Genomic DNA, 18,098 nt, shown 5'->3' with positions numbered 1-18,098 from the left:
TTCTTATTCATTACCTGGTAGCAATGCAAAATCCCTAAATATTACCTTGTCTATGATTTTATGCACGGTGTGAATGAACAAAGAAGGAAAAAAAATTAATTGAACATGAATGAACATTAATGAACATAAGCCTCTATTTATAGGATTAATTATCTTCGATGTTATTTTAGATTTTTATCTAACAAGAATATACTTTTACCTCTTAGCATAGAAATTAAAGATAATAGTCAGTCGTAAGCTGAAATAAGAATACAGTTTAGATAATTTAATTATACTCACTGCTTTGGCAATCAAACCATTTTGGTCTGTAAAGAGAAAACTGCATTATTTATCAGAGTCACCTTATTTATTTTTGTTACATACTATTTTGTATCAGAATTTTAAAAGTAGTGAAGAATTTTCAGTAGATAAGTAAAATAAATTTTAAATTCTTGATTTTTTTAATTATTCCAGTGAGTCTAAGAGAGACAGTGTAATAAAGAATGAATGAATGAATGAAAAAAAATAAGAAAAGTGGGAGGGAACAGAAAATCTCGAGAAAATACGCTGTGTTGGTCCTCCTTAATTATTTAAGATGGGTTAATCATTAAGATTAAAAACACTAATGAGGTCATAGAAAACTAGTTCGACATAACGGCACATGAGGAAGAAGATGGTACTCACAATTACTTATGAATCCTACACAAGAAGATTTAATTCTAAACTACTGGCCATCCCAGGCACCCGTGGTACAAATGTAGATAGCTATATCTATTGTACACAGGTGCCTGTAATGGAGGGTAGAGAGATTCATCCCCGTTGATGCTGCATGAGTTAGGATTTCTTCGGTTGTGGAACCTGACCCATTTGCATGATTACCAGTGACCTCTGTAAGGAACCAACCTGACCTAGCGTTTTTCATTCATACCGTATGGCAAATTGGCTCCTGATAGAGTGTTATTGATTTGCTTCGCATGTTTTCGACCAAGTGGATGAAGAAGAGATTGAAGACTCTCACGAATGGATCTACACATAATAGTAGCATGAATTAATTGCACTAAGGCGGGATGAGGTATATGTGTTCGGGTAACTAAATGGAATGTAGCATGAACATTGGAATGTAGCATGTAGTATTAGTAGAATTCAGTATATAATAACACAACTGCTATTTTAAGGCATTGTCACTTTTTCTTGCCTTGTGTAGTTGTTCTCACAATATGTTATATAAGGGTGGTTGCATGATGCATGTACATATCGAGTTTTTGTCTTATGTTAAAGCTTTTAGTAACCTAGAATAAAGTGCCTATAGAAATTACACATAATTAGTTAGTTATAATTAGTTGACACTTAGAGATATTCAATAATGTATTTAAAGATATAAGAATATAGATATAATGATATAAGGATATAGATATAATGTACTAATTAACAATTTTCTATTGAATATTAGCATTGTATCTTTATATATTCTGTAGACTATACGAGATATGTACTAACTTTAATAAGGATTTATCATATTATTTATATGGAATGTTACTAAGATACATCATGCCAATGTGCAAATATATATATATATATATATGTATAGTAGTCTAAAATAATAAAATTGTGCTAAATATAATTATAATTCCAAAATATAATAACTACTTAAATATCTACTAAAACTGAAAATTAAACAACTATTAACTACAAGATAATACAACTGAAAGTTAAAACAACTGAGTAATTATTGAATACTAAACATTAAAACATTTAAATATCTATAAAATACTGAAAACTCAACAAGAATATAATAACCTAAAATACTGAATACTGAATAGTAAATAATCCATTTACTGAATACTGAGCTTAAAATGATTTAAATAATCTTAGAATATTGAAAAGTAAAAATAAGCTGAAGACTAAAGATTATTGGAAATCAAACAACCTAATAACTATTGCATGTAGTTAGATACATATAAATAATTACATATATTTATATATGTAATTCTCAACTTTATCTAAAATTATTTATTTCATAATATTTTTATTTTACTAAAAAAATCTAAAATGTCTACTAAATACGGAAACGTAACAACTAATAACCATGGAATACTGAAAATTAAAACAAACTAAAAGAATACTGAATATTGAAAATCAAAACAACCTAATAACTACTGCATATAGATATATACACATAATTGATTATATATGGTTATACACTAAATTCTTCAAATCTATCTATTACTATTTATTTCATATATCTTTACTTTACAAGAAATATAAAAGCAAAACTGGCACATAGCATAGATAAAGGACTGAAATTTGAAGTTTTGAAAAATCAGTACGAGTATAGACAAGCTGGCGAGAAGGGAAGTTTTTACTCATGGGCCTGGCGTCTCAACCAATTTATAGCGGTCTGTGAGAATGCACTTGTGCGTAAAAGTGATCTTCTATGTGAAGCCACTAAGAAAGCCTTCTTATCATAAAAGTTGAAGCTTTGGAGCACACTTCTTGTTCTGACTAATGGAATAAAGTGTTTCAACGCAAATTTGTTTTTGAGGTGATTAAGTCGATGCTGTACATCGTCATAATTCAATTCAGTAAAAATAATAAAAGCTAGTCTGTAGGAAAAGTTTTTATTCACAATTACATAACCGATGAAAGTCATGAACAATGAGGAGCGTTGAAAGAGAGTAGTTATGTGTGATAAGGAAACCTGCCTGACTCCTAAAAGGAAGAGATCGTATTTATCATCCTGTAAGGGTTTAAGCTCAAGGAAGTAGCAATGGTTTGAAGAAGTTATGATCTCTCTGGCCTTTGAAAAATCTGCTAAGCTGTAGCAAGGGATTTCTGGCATTAACTTACAATGCTCTGCATATAAGACGTATTTAAAGTGACTGTCCCTTGAATTGTCCATTTTCTTGTGTTGAAAGGAATCAATTTCTGTTCGTTCTCTTCGGCGTACGGCTTCGTGTCGTCGTTGATTATGCCTGTCACTCATTTTACCTCTAAGAATAGGTAAACAACAGTAAAATCACTACAGTAATATTAATTGTCTGAATTTACACAGCACAATTTAGTTCCAATATATTCTTCTAACTCCTATTAACGGATGTCTACTTATTACGCAATGATTCACCGAACCTGCGCATGTGGTACATAGGGCTAAATGATTACAAGGCAAGGCTAAAATGTTGAGATCGTTTTGATAACACACCTTGCATTTAAATTTGTCTGATATATCATAAGGCGAATTGTGATTCGTGTTACTTATGTGTGACTCATGTTCTTCATTATTTAATTCTTTTTCGTTAGTTTTAACTGGAGGATATGGCATAGTGCCTATACGTGAACCAAAATAGTTGGATCTTGGACAAGATTCCAACTCTTGATGAACTCGTCGAACAAATTCGGCTCCTTTTAACAACAATAAGTAATAACAGGTGGGAGAGTATTTTGAATGTTCGACCCAGGGATTATCCATAGGTTTCCAGTTAAATAATCCCAATCCACAGTAATAACATAGAACCAAATCATGATTTCCGGTATAATAAAATCCAGATCGAACAAGTTCTTTTGAATTTTGACCTGTTCCTTTTGGCCATGTAATAAACGTTTCTAATCGCGATCCCGCGATTGCATACTTTGGAAGCAGGGGAGGGTTACATAGATAAGTCCGTGTATTATACAATTCAATGACATATAAGGGATCCAAATGAATTTTCAGAGGAATAGGTTTGGGGCCTATTGATGCAATGATTTGAAATGGCACAGTGGTCGAACCAGAGTCTTCCTCTATAGGAATATTTTGAGTGTCGCGGCGTAGTATTAAGGGGCAATTTGGGTTGGCGTGCAATATAACCGGTAGAAAAAATTCTCCCGGACGAAAGTTACCTAATGTAACTTGGCAGAATATGCACTTTACAAAATCAGGGGGGTGGGAAAAGTAAAAACCGTATTTTGCCAGAAAATTGGGATTTAGAAAAACATGAGGCCAATTACAAAATGTTTTTCGTCTGTCCACTTCCTTGCGGAGATTTAATGAAGTTTGCATAAAGTATAGCGAGCCGAAGGTTGGAAATATTGCTTTTTCAGCCATACTTACAGAAAATTTAAGGTTCCGCGTGTGATTTCCTTAAAGGTCTGAAAAAAAATAAGTCAAGTTGTAATTGTATCTTTGTGTTCTCCTTTTTTTTTAACCTAAATCTATGTATACCGATCATTTATTCCATTAGTCAGAATATATTGGGTTATCTATTCCCAATCATCATGAGAGGAGTTTATTTCTAAAACAAGCCATTCCTTATGTGAGCTCCCAGAGGGGTGGCTTTCAATTTCCGTTTTAGCCTTAATCTTGTGAAGTGCAAATCATTCACATAATGCTTTGCTCTGGCTTAGAGCACATCTCGCAGAGCTCACTCGAGCATGCGAGCTACAACATTGGTGTGAGCGGGGGAGGTGTTCTAATCGAGGACATCCTATGGTTTCTAAATCCTCAGCTTTAATTGCGAATAGTTGTTGGAGCCATTTAATTTTATTACCGCCTTTACAGTAAATTCTGCTGTTGGGTGGAATTAACGTGGACAGCATATTCTGTATTGTAGAAAAAGCAATCCCCTCAGATTGAGACCACTCATGACCATGAATACGAGTTGTTTGAAAATGGACTCGACGTTGATCAGTTTCTAATAAGGATTCTAAGGAATAAGGTAAGTTGACTATGCAGTGAAATAGGAAAGTGCTATTTGGGGTTGCGATTCCCAATTCACGCAAATAATACGATTTCCCCAATAAGAAGCCTTGGATATCAATTATGAAGGTTGGTTGGGAAGGAGAGTTTCGCAGTGGGTAAGAAGATGAACGCAAAGAAGCTAGTAAGGAGCGATCTCTCAATATTCCTTGGAATGCTTTTAACAACAAGGAAGGAGAAAAAGCATGAATATGTTGGTTCAAGAATACTTCCTTCCATTTAGAGATCATTTCCTCATTCTGTGAGTCCTCATGTAGCTGTTGTTCGATTGTGGTATGGGGGTATATGCCAACTTGATTGAGATATCTCGTTAGTGAGTCGAACACGCAACCTTCCTTGATATACCCGTCTGAGCAGATTACACAATTTTCCCTTCCAGCCATATTTTTTTTGTTTATTTAATTTGTTTCCTTTCCTATAGTAAAAAAAAGAAATGTAGTTATAAGTATATTGCTTGGTATTTAACAGTGACAATTTTAGCTGTAATTTCTTAATTATTACTGTAATTTATGTAATAATCTGATTATTGTTTTTTTTTGAATACTTATACTCGTACTGACGTATACTTACGAAATTTGTTTATTATTATTATTATTATTATTATTATTATTATTTTACTATTGCAATATTTCGCAATATTCGGGTCTCGTATGAAAGGTGCGAGGCATTTCATATTCATCGGGTACATCTGAAGTCGGGAGAGAGTCTTAGGGGGTCGAGGGAGTTTTCTCAATTTTCTATAATAGAAGACGGATACAATTAAAAGACAACCTAATATAATATTAATGATTAATCCCACGACTAACGTTGTGATACATCCTAAACTTTCATCATGCGTTTCATTATAATTTACTATGCCTTCTGAATCGTCTAATATTTCATAATTTGTTATGAGGGTTGGAACTTCTTCCGGTTTATACCTTAACCAAGATGATGGAACTATATGTGACACCTTGGCCATTAATGTTTGCAATGAAAGACACGGAAATTTAGAAGTTAATGTCGTATTTTCGAACATTAGTTTACAATCGCAACCTAGATGTACAAATACAGAGGCTACCTTGGGGGTGGAATGCAACGGGATACCTACGGTTGGACATGAAATAGTAAAATCTTGTTCTTCAGCTATCAATAATATTGTGTACCACAATGTAAAGAAACATAATATTTAATTAGATTTTAAAATTTGTATAAAACAGGCAATGTATGAAGTGAAGGCAGTTTGAATATTCTTTAGGATTCATAATCCAATGGAAAATTTAGAGTGCCTTGACTTCTACAATGCAAATGACCGGCGATGACTTCTAGAACTAGGAAGACTCAGAAAGAATGTGCAAGAATGTTGACATGACGGAAAAATCATATAAATACTACCGGATTCTCTTCCGGGTAGGAGAAGTTCTATTTTGACGTCGAAACTCTGCGAGTCAAATTATTCATAATTAGTTTCTGTCACTCCGTCATTTTGTCCATCAGAGGTTCTGCTCGTCATCGTTATCAAAAGTAAGTGATTATGCATTGTCTTCTCTAGTCTTTAAGTCATACCAGTCCACATCATGCTCTGTAGTTTTTCAGTCATTCAAGATCAGTTCATTAAATTCTTGTTCTAAATTATTTCTGTGTTATCGAATTTTATCTTTGAAATTCTACTCCCATGTTTCTAATTCTGAGCTACGCTATCTACGCCCCCAAGACTTGCATTAGTTTAAATTACTTCTTGGAGGAACTGGGTGGATGTTAAGGCCATTCAGTAGTTTTCATGTATGAGAATCGTTTGGGGTTTGCGACCCAGACAAGAGATCTCCGTTCGACATGCCTCCAGAAGTTTCTAACTGCCTTTTACGTCACAAAACCGGTCACGTTTGAGGTAGATTGCAAACCTATTTTTAAGGTTTTAGCATGGTGGAGTGCGCGGTTTTTTGGATAGTGTTACAAGCTATTTTGTATGTTGAAATTCACTGTTCAAATTGATTTCGGTATCGTAATGTTTCACCAAGAGCGGGAGTGTGCAATCATATTTCAAAGTGTATTTAAACGTTTTAGAATTTAAGTGCTAAGGTTGTATTTAAGGTGGTTTAGGAATTTAAGGTTATATTACATAGAGTACAATGTTATATTAGTTATTTAAGTTAAAAGATTATTTTCTTGCCTTATTTTGCTCATGCCCATTGATGAGTTAACAGAATTGTTAGATGATATACATTTACATGTAGTGAAATTAAAGAAAAAGTCAGCGCAAACGCAAACAAGATTTCCACATAAATATAATACTAGGCTAAACAGCAAAATGAATCAGGGAACGAATACAGAAACTCCGGCAAACAATTCGGTTAAGGTTGAGATTGCTCGAGATTTGTTGCCTATTCCGAGGTTCGATGTCAAAAGTGGTGATGATATACGTTTATTTATGGAAGAATATGATGACGTATGTAGGATCAATGGTTGGGACGAAACTAAGAAAAAGGAAATGTTACCGTTAGCATTTACAGGGCAATTTAGAAAAAGGTTACGGGTATTTTTACAGAGACAAAGTGAAGAGCCACAATCTTATGACAATTTAAAGACACTTATTTTTAAGGAATTTGGTAGATCTACACTAGGTTTAGACATAGAAGATCAATTGCGAGAAAGAATACAAAAACCTGACGAACCAGTTACGAACTTTGTGTATGACATGCTTTTGCTGATTCAGAGATTTGATGACAAGTTGTCAGAGGAAAGGGTGATTGCTCTTATAGCCTCTGCATTACAACCTTATTATTTAGAGCGCATTGGAGTATATGAATTTACAACTGTAGAAGAAATGTTAGGTGTTTTAGTTAAGCTTGAGAAAAATAAAGCTCGTGTACAGAGAAGGGAAAAACGCGAACGTAATACTTCCGTTACGAAACAATCTTGGAAATCCGTACTTCCAAAGTTGAAAACTTCATTAACAGCAGATTCTTCCGAGGTCGAGTCAGATAGTGAAGTAGAGGTGAAACCGCTGAACAATCAGGAAAAGAGGAAGAAAAAGAAAAAGTTAGTTAAGCAGGAGGCTAGTGATCCGAAAGTGCAGAGTCAATCAAGTAATCAGGCACAAAGTCCAGTTAGCTCCGATCAATTGCAGTCGTTAGAGAAAAAGTTAGAGAAATTAACTTTACAGATTAGTCAGCAACAATCTGATCAGAATAACAGTAATAGTAGTAATAAAAACAATGGTAATAAAAACAGACAGAATTTTCAAGGAAAAGGGAATAACTTTTTCAGACAAAATAGAGGAAATCAGAGTCATAACTCTAGTCAAAGAGGAAATTTTAGAGGTCGATTCCGTGGTAACTATAGACATCTTAGAGGCCAGTCGAGAAATCAATTTTATCCTAGAGGTAATTTTCATAATTACCAGTTCCAAACACCTATGTATGGTAGTAATTATCAACATTATCCGACTCAGGCACAAACACATCCCATTTGTTCTGTTTGTGGTCATGGTTTTCACACAGAGGATACATGTTTATTGCGGAAGCAGTCTTTAAACGCGTAATGTCTGTAAATGTGGGAGATACATTTACAGATAACGCAGTATTCGGGAAAAAGGGTCATGTTGTAAAAGCCTCCATTACCACTCAAAACAATATGATTTTAATGCCAATACTGATAGAAGATAAGAATGCTCATGCTGTGTTAGATTCTGCTTCACAGATATCAATAATTAGAGAAGATTTAGTTTCACCAAAGGCTAAGATTTTGAATATTGATACACGCATAAAAGGAATTACTCAAAATTCTCTTTTGATAAATAAAATAGCAATTGTTCGTTTTAAGATTAATGGGAGAACATTTCATCATGCTTTTCGCGTGCTAAACAATTTTTCCCAAGACATGTTGTTAGGGAATGATTTTTTAGTATCCCAGAGAGCACAAATAGACTTGAATAGAAATGTTTTGTTGCTACGTAGATTTGGAAAACCTCCTAGGTTTGTTATAAGTGATAACAGGGATATTTCAAAGGAATTATCACCACAGGCTAATAATTTAGTTTGTAATAGTATGAACCCTGCGTTTGTTTTGGTTAATGATGTTACTATTCCGCCTCGAACGAAAGAATTTGTTGAAGTAAAATTAGCGAATTCAAAGACAGGAAAAGAATGGTTACTTGAACCAAACAAATCATTACAAGACAAGACAGGAATTTTGATTCCTAGGACAGTTTTATCTCCCAAACAACACTTTGTACAAGTTATTAATCCTTTTGTGTCTTCAATTTCGTTAACGAAAAATGAGATTTTAGGGTATGCCGAAGATCTAGCATATTTAAGTGATTTTCAATGTTTCAATGTACAGTCAGAGGATGTAGATTCAGAGCAGTTGTTGAAAGATCAGAAATTGTTTGATAGTACAAAACTAGATGTTGGTACAGAGGTTAAACCTGAGATTAGAGAACAATTGATTGATTTATGCTATAGATATGCCGACGTTTTTGCTTGGTCAGAGGATTCTATAGGGAGAATTAAGAATTATGAGTATGTAATAGAATTAAAAACACAGGTTCCTTTCTATAGAAGACAGTATCCCATTCCTGCGGCCCTTAGACCACAAATTAGAGAACAAATCAATCTTCTTTTAGACCAAAAAGTTATTGAATATAGTGAAAGCCCATATAACTCGCCCGTGCTGTTTGTAAAGAAGAAAAATGGAGATTTACGTCTATGTTTGGACTCGCGTCTCCTTAACTCTCACGCAGTGTTACAATCCGTCTCTTTACCACCAATACATGACATTTTATCTACTATAGGAGGAAGACTGTACTATTGTTCGTTAGATATCAAGAATGCATTTCATTGTGTTCCTTTGGCAGAACAATCTAGACCTTATACAGCTTTTAATTTGCCTCAAATCGGGTCATTTCGTTATCGTTCGATTCCCCAAGGTTTCTTAAATTCTCCAGCAATATTTAGTAGAATTATGTCTATGTGTTTAGCGAACGTTTATCCTGAACATGTGATGTGTTATATGGATGATGTCCTGATTTCAAGCAATTCTCAGGAACAGATGATTGAGATTTTAGAAAAAGTGTTTCAAAGATTACGTAATGTAGGTCTGAAGCTTTCTGTTGAGAAATGTAAGTTTATCCACGATAAAGTAATAGCGTTAGGACATGAATTATCCAGGTTTGGTTACAAAATTTCGGACAAGATCATTAATTCAATCAAAACATTTCAGATACCTACATCAACTAAAAAATTAAAATCATTTTTGGGACTTACGAATTATGTTAGGAAATTCGTAAAGGACTATGCAGAAATAGTGGACCCTCTTCAAAAACTGACGAGAAAAAATGTGAAATTTCATTGGACAGACGAACACCAGAGAAGTTTTGATAGATTAAAATCGGAATTGATGAAGACACCCATATTGAAGCCGTACGATGCGAAGAAACCTCTAGCTTTATACACAGATGCTTCCCGAAAATCTGTGAGTGGAATTTTGATGCAATGCGATGAAGATAAGAAGTGGTATCCAATAGCCTACTACAGCAGGAATTTGCGAGACAGTGAGAAGAATTTGGACATTTATTCTTTAGAGTTACTCGCAGTGTTAAGTGCATTCAAAGCGCTTAGAGTATTTTTAATTGGTCGAGAGTTCAAATTGCTTTGTGACAATAGGTCAATTACCTACTTGAAAAATACTCCTAACCTACCATCGAAGCTAGCGAGATGGCAACTACAGCTAGCAGAATATCAGTATATTCCTATTCATGTTAAGTCTTCAGACAATGTGGCAGATGTACTTTCCAGGGAAACAAATAATCAACCAACAAAAGAGGACTTTGATGTTGAAGACCTGAATACATTCATTTCATTCAAGGAGGACGTTGATGTCGGCAAACTTCAGAGGGAGGACTCTTTTTGCGGTCCAATCATCCGAGTTTTGGAAGGAGAAGAACCGAAGGACGCGAAGACGGAAAGACAATCGTACTACTTTGAGATCAAGGATGGACGCCTTTTTCGTAAACAAAAACATCCTGGAGGAATTAATTATTTATTATGTATTCCTTCTTCTTTGAGAGACTATGTTTTTGACTGTGTTCATTCTTCTAATCTAGGAGGGGGACATCTAAGTTTTTCAAAAACGTATTCAGCCGCAGTTAAGAAAGTTTACATGCCAGCCTTAAAGCAGTACATACAGAAACGTTGTCAGCAGTGTATATCTTGTCAGGTGAACAAACGAAGATCTGGTCGAACACCTCTACATCCACAAACCTATCCAGCATACTCTGCTATGAGTACAATAGTGATCGACGAGTGTGGGCCTTTTCCCTTATCGGCTACACACAGACATAAATACATTTTAACAATGGTGGATGCTTGTACAAGATATTTGGTGACTAAAAGTCTTCCTGACATTACGGCAGAAACGATAACTAATGCCATTTATGAGGAAATAATTCTCAAGTTTGGTATTTCTCAATTAATTTACTTAGATAGATTGACATCCCACAAATCGAAGATCATGGAAGAAATGGCAGAACGATTCAACATCAAGTTGAAGTTTGCGAATACAGCTAGTAGCTATACCATTGGATTAGCTGAGAAATTTAACGACAAAATACAAACATGCCTTCGACATTTTGTAAACAAGAAATCAAATGACTGGGACACGGTTTTGGCAAATATAACATTTTGTATTAATACCCACAAACATGAAGGTGCCCGTTTTTCGCCTTTTTATCTTCTTTTCGGATTTGAAGCGAGAACGATGTTGGATGCGAAGTTAGATCTTCCATGCAAGTTCGTGGAGGAATGAAGTCCGAATCAAGAATGTACAGGATGCGAGGGAGATTGCAGCGAAAAATCTTTCTAAGAGATTTGAGTCGCAGAAACAATACTTTCAGAGAAAGTACTCCGATCAAAAATTTCATTTAGGACAGAAAGTCCTAATCCAAGATGTTAACCCGCAGAAAGGAGTTCCGGCTTGCTTTGGAAACAAATTTAGGACGCAAGGGACAATTGTTGAAAAATTGAATGAAAATTCGTATCGAATTCGCTATCGAAATTCGAAAAATGAAGAAGTCGAGGATTCATTTGACATTAGAAGACTACGTCCGTTTTACGAAGATTCCAATTGCCAAATGGGAACGTTAGTGTAAAAAAAAAAGAGTTTATGAAATATAACATTATCTAGTATAGGTATTAACTGGTGGTGGACTATCTTATTATTTTGCGTTTTGATATGCTTCAGCGAATTCTGGACGCTGAACCTCAACCAAGTCCAGACAATCGACGGAAGTTGACATAGAAATATGTTAACATTTTCTAAATTTCAATATCAAAACGTAATTTAATAATCTTCAATTGTGTCGTTTTCTATTCTATCCTTTTGGGTTAGATTAGGAATTATGGATTTTTCTTCCACACTTAGAGAAACGAATCAACATTAGAGAAAAAAAATGATCCTGTAAAGTAAATATTAGATTAGAGAACATCCTATAAATAAATTTTAAATCTGAGATTTCATTTTCAACAAGCCGCTTAGTGGAAATTTTTATTCATTTCAGATGAATTGGATTTCCATGACTCTGATTCTTGTATGGTCCATGAGTAGCTACTGTGAGCTAAATCTTGACCCTCAGCAACAAATTACTTTAGCAGAACTAGGCATTGCTATTTCGCAAGCAGGCTTTGCAGTTCATGATGCAGAGAACATCTATACTACGCTTCGGATTCATTTGGATATTAATTTCACGTTACCACACAATGATAGTTGTACAGATTGGACTCAATTCAGGCAAGAATTATGAAAGAGAATTTTTTGCAAAAAATTAGAGACGTTATAACATGTGCTTTCCAATTTTCGAACAATTCAGTTCATTGTGTACCTAAACAACGTAATCGGAGATCAATTGTATCTTGGATACTTGGTCTTACATCTTTAGGTCTTTCAGGTTATAATTTTTATCAAACTAGTCAATTAAAGGCATCTGTAAATGCGTTACAGGAACATGATCATTTGTTAACAACTGAGGTTCAAAATCTCAAGAAAGCTTTTAATCATGAAGTTAAAATTGTACAGAATGTAGCCTTAACAGTCAAACACACTATGCTGAAAATGAAATCACAGATAGAAGAAGGATTTTGCAAAGTAGTTAGCATAGAAACCTATTTGCTTGCAATGTTTACGTACTATCAATCACAGCAAAGGATTATGAAAATGATATCTGATATTCTTCAAAATAGAGTGACTCACGAAATATTAAATTCAAAGCAAGTTTTAAGTTTAGTTAAAAACCATGCAATTTTAAAAGATACTTTGTATATCCATGATATAGGTTTATTTTATTCAATTTCATCTGTATTTTTGGTTAACTTCAATTTTGAAACACTGAATGTAGATTTAATTTTGAAAACACCAGTAGTAACACCAAACAAAATTTCAAAATTGTTTCAAGTTTCCAATTTAGGAATGTTACATTCTGATAAGCTTGTGAAATATAATATTCCAGAACAGGTATATGAAAGCGACAACAAATTCATGGAAATCAATAAGTTGTTATGTAAATGGCATTCATTTTTATTTTTATGCGAGACGTCTAGTTTACGAGTCACTTCCCCATCGAAATGTTTAACGAACATGGTTTTCAATAAATCATTTACTAATTGCGAAGTTCAAACTATTTCACATAAGTTTGAGTATAGTCATCTTTATACTCCTGCAGGATTATTAGTTAATTCTCTAATACCAGGACACATTACAAAAAGAACATCTCATAATGTTCTTCATACTGAACCATTAGTCTATGGTAACAACAAAACACAATTTATTTTGTATGAAAACTTTGAAAACATCTTTATAAAACACACTGTATTGCCCTCAAGGCAAACTATTAATGTGGTCAACACGAATGTTGTTTTGACAATAAATATCTCAGCTCCACATTTAAATGTAACGTATGCAATTAAATCTTTAGATCAAATCAGTGCTGAATTAGAATCACTCAAACTCAATGAAAATAGTTTGCATATGCTACATTTTGACAACTTGCATAGCATTTTTTCAATTGTAATCCCGATTATGTTAGTTTTGTTTCTTGCTCTATTGTTGTATTTATTTTTTAAATTGAGAAAACTAGAGAAAAATTACGCTAACTCACATGCAAACAATCTTGAAGGTAGTAATCATTGAACTACTTACCGAACTATGTGTATTTATTTTATCCTTATCAATATATTTATGTATTTAAGTTTATTATGTATATCAGTAACAGCATACATACCTGGAAAATATATTTAAAAAAAAAAGAAAAGAGAAACAAAATATTAGTTTTCTTTTACTTAAATATTTCCAAATATTAGTAGAAATAAGTTAGTAGTGTAAGTTAATAGAGATAGTTCATAGGAATGTGGGCATTGTACCTTGCATGATGCACAAGTACACTTCCACACCTCATTCCAAAGTTCAGTATTGATTTTGAGTTTTTTAAGTTTCCTTTAAATAATTTAAGATAGAATGACTATGATAATAATTCATATATGTAATTAATTTTTATTTGAATGAACTCAATTCATGATCTAAGGCTACCAAGGTGTGAGACGTCATGCTAAATGTGTTAGTCTTATTTTCATGCAATCATGTTAAGAGTATGTTATTTTTGGTCTGCGTATTAAAGCGCAGGGAACATTTAGTTTTTATTGGAATATTTTATTAAGGATATACAATATTAATAGTAATACTAGTATATTGAGGCACGAGATTCAACCTCTCTCCCTATTTTACAGGCTTGAGACTGTTCAGGATTTACACTATCCTGAGCTAGGTTAAGATTGAATAACGTACCTTTTGTACATGATGTTTATAGAACTTATAGTTGATTTCTAAGGTTCAGACAGACGAAGAGAACACAAAAGAAAGTAGTTGAGAAATAGGAAATAAGTTTTATTATTGCTTGTAGTTGTTATAGATATTATGTTATTTTATTTCGTTATGGTCAAAATATTTAGTAGTCCCTTCACTCTCTTTCTTTTACAGAGAATGGACGGACAAATTATTTTTATCATCGAAGCCACGACATTAGTTTGTATAATTATTGCAGTTATATTATTTATAAGACTGTTGTTCAAATATGATTGCACCTTCTCGAAATGTTGTATGCGAAACTTGGCAACACCGCAACCCACTGGACCTCACGTACCTCATTACGTTTCTAATCTGTCATTCGACTCACGTGACAATGCGTTTATTGTTGCATCTACGTCAAATTCATTACATTTATATGACGATGTCAATTTTTCTATTCCTAGTAATTATGTTTCTAATATTCCTCTATCCAGTAATAACTTTACTTCAATTTCTTTGAATAAAACACGTTTAGCCATTTGCGATATGCAAATGACTATTATCTAAAACAGAGCATCCCTTTACCCTATATATCCTTCCTAGGCAATGCAGGTCACGAATTTTTTTAACAACTAAAGCAACATGACTGATTGATTAGAGGATGATTTCTACAAGATAATTATAGCAGGACTAGCTATGAAAAGAAGTGAGGATGGAAAAAGAAAAGGGAAACAGTGGTTTCACTTTGATGCACAACACTTCTGAACTGTAATTGAATTCACGATTTTTTTTCACTTTTGTTCACAATCCACTAGAACTTCAAAAAACACAAAGGACCCATCACTATATTATGTTGAAAGCACCAATAACACAATAAAATAAGAAACACCGAAAACAGAAACTATTATTTTAACAAACTTTGTACTATTAACTGACTTCACACACAGACAAATAAAGACAAGATGCATTCAGCACCAGCTCTGTAGCATCTTACGAGGGGATTCTACTAATCAGTGTTATTCTACGCATCTCCAGTTTTCCCCCCCTGCTTCCGCTGTCATTGAATACTACTACGCTGCATTTCCGCTATCAACTGTGAATATTAAAGAGTGTTGCTAACTCTAAATATCCTAGAGTTACTGAGTGAAGTGATTTAATTTACTTTTTTGTATTATTTACACATACTTAGTGATGAAATAAGTGAGTGAGTGCATGTCCCTAAACAATATATTTTAGTGTTGTGTGCAAGCGCTTATTCCAGTGATTATATACTTCTTAAGTTGTGTATATCCACATACTTTGAGTGATTAAAACTTGGTGAATTTAAATGCAGTTGGCAACGCGCTGTGAACATTCTTGAGAACTTGGTCTCTGAGCCAACAACAGAGAATGGTTATTTGTTCCCACAGACATAAAGTGATAAGTCGACAGAAAAATAATCTGTTATCTAACATGACTTCATACCATCTTTGCTTATTCTACGTTCCTGAACTGTTATGTGTCTGCTTTTAACAGATATTAACTGACAATATTGCAAAGACTTATTCACCATTACAATAAAATATTCTTTTTTTATATACAGGATAATCCAATGTGGACAATATTTCAGAACATTTTTTTTTAAATTTCATTCAAGCATTATTTTTCTTTTATTTATTTTGATGTTCATTTTATACATCATGTATTACGTATAGGATACTTTATATAACATATAGGGTGTTTCATAATTTATGGGTCAATATTTTAAGAAGAATTGATTATTATTACTATTATCATTTTATGTAATTTTTGGTTTTGGTTTAACTTTTTATTTTTTTCTCCAAGCTTTTGTTTCAACCACCAAAGAAACAAAATATTTAATTAAAGCACAGGGAATATTGTGTACCACAATGTAAAGAAACATAATATTTAATTGGATTTTAAAATTTGTATAAAACAGGCAATGTATGAAGTGAAGGCAGTTTGAATATTCTTTAGGATTCATAATCCAATGGAAAATTTAGAGTGCCTTGACTTCTACAATGCAAATGACCGGCGATGACTTCTAGAACTAGGAAGACTCAGAAAGAATGTGCAAGAATGTTGACATGACGGAAAAATCATATAAATACTACCGGATTCTCTTCCGAGTAGGAGAAGTTCTATTTTGACGTCGAAACTCTGCGAGTCAAATTATTCATAATTAGTTTCTGTCACTCCGTCATTTTGTCCATCAGAGGTTCTGCTCGTCATCGTTATCAAAAGTAAGTGATTATGCATTGTCTTCTCTAGTCTTTAAGTCATACCAGTCCACATCATGCTCTGTAGTTTTTCAGTCATTCAAGATCAGTTCATTAAATTCTTGTTCTAAATTATTTCTGTGTTATCGAATTTTATCTTTGAAATTCTACTCCCATGTTTCTAATTCTGAGCTACGCTATCTACGCCCCCAAGACTTGCATTAGTTTAAATTACTTCTTGGAGGAACTGGGTGGATGTTAAGGCCATTCAGTAGTTTTCATGTATGAGAATTGTTTGGGGTTTGCGACCCAGACAAGAGATCTCCGTTCGACATGCCTCCAGAAGTTTCTAACTGCCTTTTACGTCACAAAACCGGTCACGTTTGAGGTAGATTGCAAACCTATTTTTAAGGTTTTAGCAATAAGGATATTGTAGTAAAGTTTATATATGATATTGACATATCCTTTGAATGATTAAAGCAATTCCATTTACAATATTGATCAATATCCTTTGTTCTTCCACTTACTTGGGCCTTAATACATTCCATATACTGTAACATGTGAACAGGTGGAGTGGTCACAAGACATAATAAATCAGTGTGGATATTGCAAGTAGTATAAAGAATTTGGTTGGTGATTTGACGATAAACTATAAACAAAGGAGGTACATCCAAATGACAAATTTGGTGATGTCGCCTGAAAGCAAGAGGGGAAATGATGTATGCACTATCATTAGCTGATAAGTCAGTGACCGGAAGTTTTATTCCTAGCATTGCATACTGAGGCGATATAAGACATTCGGCCAATGGATAATTATATATAGAAGCGGGGTCTGATTGTATTATTTTCAGTGTTTTTCCTTTTTGCTGTAACCGATATTGAATGTCTTCTATTACATAAGACAATTCAGTTACCTTTATCAATTGCGGATGAACCATTCGTCGCTGACAGCCAATTAATAATTTTTCAAATTCAGTTTCTGATTTTAATTGCCGATTAGATAATTGGAAAAACCAAGGCTCATCCGAATATTGAAATATTCTGTTATGAATATAATCCAAATTGTTCTTAGTCAACAGTAGTCGCTTCGTATGTAGTCTAGTAATTGTATGAAAGAATGATCCTGTTGAGGGGTCATCAGCCGATATAGTTTCGGATAAAATATTTTGATCAGAAGTTTCAAACTCATATTGTCCCGTAATAGTTGGAGGATAAGAAAATTTTGTAAGAATTACTACTGCTGATTCATAGAGAATTGGTGAATCAAATGGAACTACAGACAATCCGCCATGTGCTAACGTAGGAATTGATAATGACTGAACAGAATGATTGATAACACTGAGCATTGTTAGTAGTCA

Source organism: Thermobia domestica, chromosome 11 (genome assembly GCF_964235325.1).
Source record: "Thermobia domestica chromosome 11, izTheDome1.hap1.1, whole genome shotgun sequence".
Classification (NCBI taxonomy): Eukaryota; Metazoa; Arthropoda; class Insecta; order Zygentoma; family Lepismatidae; genus Thermobia; species Thermobia domestica.
Note: the sequence above shows the minus strand (reverse complement) of the source record.